This window comes from Lycium ferocissimum, chromosome 6 (genome assembly GCF_029784015.1).
Source record: "Lycium ferocissimum isolate CSIRO_LF1 chromosome 6, AGI_CSIRO_Lferr_CH_V1, whole genome shotgun sequence".
Lineage (NCBI taxonomy): Eukaryota > Viridiplantae > Streptophyta > Magnoliopsida > Solanales > Solanaceae > Lycium > Lycium ferocissimum.
In genome coordinates, this window is record NC_081347.1 from 50153862 (window position 1) to 50158302 (window position 4441).

Consider the following 4441-nt stretch of genomic DNA (forward strand, 5'->3'; position numbering starts at 1 on the left):
TCTCACTTACCTATAAATTAATTAAAACCAAGAAATATGACCTCACACTATCTCATGCATATCTAATACTCTCTCCGCCCCAATTTATATGAGGATTGATCTATTTGGGAAGTCAAACAGTTTTTTCTTTGACTACCATCTCAAACATAGATTCTTCGCGTATTTTATAATAAATTTTACATATTGAAAACTACATAAAAAGCACTAAAGTCTACATAATTAATAATTCGCAATATATGAAAAGAGTTGGAGAAAATCGTAGCCAAAGAAAGAGCTGTTTGACTCCCCAAATAGGTCAACCTTCATATAATTTGGGACGGAGGGAGTAACATGTAAGTTAATTATAAGAGCCTAGGATTATTGCATAGATAAAGAACACCATAAGAATGCGAGATTAAGATGCGTACCTGTTAAGCCGTCTTGTTAATCAATGCGGAAGCGCATTCCAGACGTATAGAACGATTGACTAGGTCTTCCTCTCATTGCTCCTCCTACAAGTGGCAGTCAAACGGGACGGTCGCAAGGTTGAAGAGATGAGAGGGGACCTAACCATATATTTATAGGCATCAAACCTTGACCTAATGGGCCTCCCCATAATAGGCTTATTAGGTTTTCAACAAGGCCTACTGCCAACCCACACCTATACATGAAGTGATTCAGACCCAACAATGAATCCAACGTATATCATGTCCACCACTATATCTGTTTAGCCCATTTGTAAATCACAATAAATCAAGTTAATGTTAGTCCACATTTAGTAAATTTCAACATTCTCCCACTAGGACAACATTAACTTAATCTTAAACTTTCAAAAGCTTAAAGATAATATTATTTTATAAAACAACCTCGGGCTAAACAAACAGTGGCCATAAGTACATATAGTGGTAGAACGTCACTTCGAACATGATCTAGTTAAACAAGACTATCAATGTTGGAATGCAGTAATACTTGCACTAATCAACAATACAAGACTAATCCACAATCAAAACCACTGAAGTCTTGGCAACATAGACCTAATGGTATGGTAGTGTAGCAAGAAATAACCAACATGAGTTCCATATCAAAGTTATTTCATGGTCGGTCCTCAATGGTTTTTCATAACAACATGTACGTTTCGAGTGAACATGCATACCGTCAAAAAATCAGCAGTACGATTTTTTGTAACAATAAGTGGGCAACGAATCAATATGTGCACAACTAGAAAATCATAATTTTCAAAGTCCAACATGTGCAATGGGTCATAATGCCCAACAACTAAGAAAATTTAGAATGCATAAAAATATACCATTTATGTCTCTATAAAGATCCATATTGATAACAAAATGATCTTATCAATATGAAACATACCCACCATATAAGAAAACAAGTCGTAATATTTTATAGGCATTGCAGTCTATCAATGCAGATATATTCACACAAATACGTATAATATGTCAATAAGAAAAAATTGAAGATGCCCATTTATTAAATAGGTTGAAAAAAGCATTTGATGGAATCAAACATATCAATTACGAGACTTACACCAATCAAGTGAATACATAAGACCGTAACATTACTAGTCATAATTTTACTTTCTAACATGAATCCAAATATTTCAACAAATAAATGAAATCATAAAACACGATGTTTCATTAACTCTCCGTCAATTCTCAATTTTTTGACTAGTTTTGTCATGTCACATAAGTGAAGTAGGCCATGTAAGAATATTAAATTAAGTATTATGATGTACTTAATGGCAAGATACGCAAATATTAGTCTTATGCCCTTTAAATAAAACTTTATCTAACGGTTGTTAACTTATCCTTTACTAAAAACAAAACTTACCAACTACGTTAAAGAAGTCTTCATATATAAACATATAAGAATGTGTCTCCCACTACAAAAAAAGTAAAGAAATGACAATAAAAAAAATTTAATATTTGGCAACAACTTAATTTTATTGTTGGCAAATGAACTTTTTTGTTGCCAAACAGTTTAATTTTGTTGCAATAGTATTGATTATTGTTGCAAAAAGTACTTTTGGCAACAAAACAAAAAAGTTGTTGCACGTCGTTGGGAAAAGTTTATGCAATAATATATATTTTTTTTTTGGTTGCCAAAAGTACTTTTTGCAACAATAATCAATCTATGGCAACAAAAAAAAGTTGTTGCCAAATATCTTTTTTCTTGTAGTGTCCAGTACGAATCAGGTAAATTAATCATTTTGTTTACGAATAATCATCAATGAAATGATTAAAGTATCTTGGGTCCATAATCCAAGGAAAATGGAGAGATTAATGTTGACTTTGCGCATCATACTGGAGCGGGGTGGGCGAAAAGAAGGCTCGCCTCTGGGGTTCTGTGTGATAAGAATGTGTCTCCGAGGCTAAAAGGTAAATTCTACAGAGTGGTGGTTAGACCAGCTCTACTATATTGGGCAGAGTGTTGGCCAGTCAAGAATGCACATGTCCAGAAGATGAATGTAGCAGAGATGAGGATGCTCAGATGGATGTGTGGGCATACATGGAGGGATATGGTTAGGAAGGCAATTATACGGGACAAGGTGGGAGTAGCCTCAGTGGCAGACAAGATGAGAGAAGAGAGGCTGAAATGGTTCAGACATGTGAAGAGGAGGGGCGAGGATGCGCCAGTGAGGAGGTGTGGGAAATTGACTATAGCAGAAGTTAGGAGAGGTAGATGTAGGCTGAAGAAAAACTGGGGGAGGTGATTAGACAGGATACGGCACGCCTCCAGTTGACTGAGGACATGACCTTGGATAGAAAGGTATGGAGGTCGAGGATTAGGGTAGAGGGTTAGTAGGTACTAGAGTGTTGTTGTGCTTGTAGTCATATGTTTTAGATAGTTGCATAGTTTGTTTTCGCTATTGTGTATTGATATCTGTTACTACATTTGTTTTGTGCATTTGCTATTTTGTTGTCTCTTTTTCTTTCCTACATTCCTTCTTCGGTTACATTTCTTTTGAGCCGAGGGTCTATCGGAAACAACCTCTCTATCTCCAAAAAGGTAGAGGCAAGGTCTGCGTACATTCTACCCTTCCCAGACCCCACTTGTGGGATTACACTGGGTTTGTTGTTGTTGTTGAGATGATTAGAGACAACACGAAATGTGATGCAACCAACATAAGTGTCACGACCCAACTAGGGGCCGCGACGAGCACCCGATACTTGTACCGAGCACCCCCTATCATATGTCTTGTTCTTATTACTAAGTGGGCCGTATGAACACTGACATTTTTTTTTCCTTAACAACATCGTCGATAATAGCATACATGTAGACGAGTAGTAATATCAACTGTACTGACATATCATATGGTGACAAAGACAACTAGGCTGTGAAACATCTACCTGTACATATCTGTCTACGAGCCTCTAAACACGATACATATAATTACAAGTAACTGACTTTGCTGTGTCCAAATATATACATAAAAGTAGTACCCAAAATAGAAGCTCCGGAACAACTGGAGCGCCTCTCGATGTACAGCCGGAAAAGCTCCTAGTGGGTCAATCCCGTCAACTCGTCGACTCGCGTAGCAGACGCAGCCCCCCGAAGAAAAGGGGTCGCACGAAAGCAATTGTACCGAGTATGTAAGCCATGGAAATAATACAGTGAAGCATGTAACATATGAACAATAACAACATGTGGAACCAAGGATCATATAACGAGATAAAAGGGATAATCTGTACCTGTGAGTGCCTTTCAGGCGGATGTCATGCTTGCTTATTATATACTTTTGTTCAAAACATATTGTGTCATATACATGTGAAAATAACAAGTCATGTCGCCGAAATACGTCGGCTTCCCACATGTGTCCCGCGTCCGGCATCCCGCGTCCGAGATGGAATTACGCCACCGACCAGTGGCAACGCGTCTATAGCGCAACATGTATCCATTCCCCAAAATTCCCCATTTTCATATACATATCATATACATGTCATATACATATCATATAAGCAGCATGCATAAGAACCCAAAGAAAGTCATGTGTCTATCGGGGTGACGTAAGGTCGGTAGCCCCCGATTACCTTATGGAATAACCACGGTCGCTTCGTCTCACCTTGAAAGAACAAACATTATAAGACGAGACTAGCAATGAATAGCAACACCACAAGAAAACTTAAAACAGGATTATAAAGTTTCAATAAAACAAGTGATGGGAATCCGGTATGCACGTATATCGAGACTCGAGTGACAAACATGAAAACACGGTCATTACGTCCCATTGGGTCATCCACGAAGGTTTCAAGACATTTCAATTTCATTTCCAAAGGTTTCGGACGTTTGAACATCATTTTACCTTAAAGCACAAGTTTTGGGTTCAGTTCTACTGAATGAATAGTGAATAAATTTAGGTGTCGTTTCCGAGGGATAGGACTTTTCCCGAGGGTCGGATTTTGACCTATACTAACTAGGACATGCCAAATGAAGGAGAAGTAGGCTT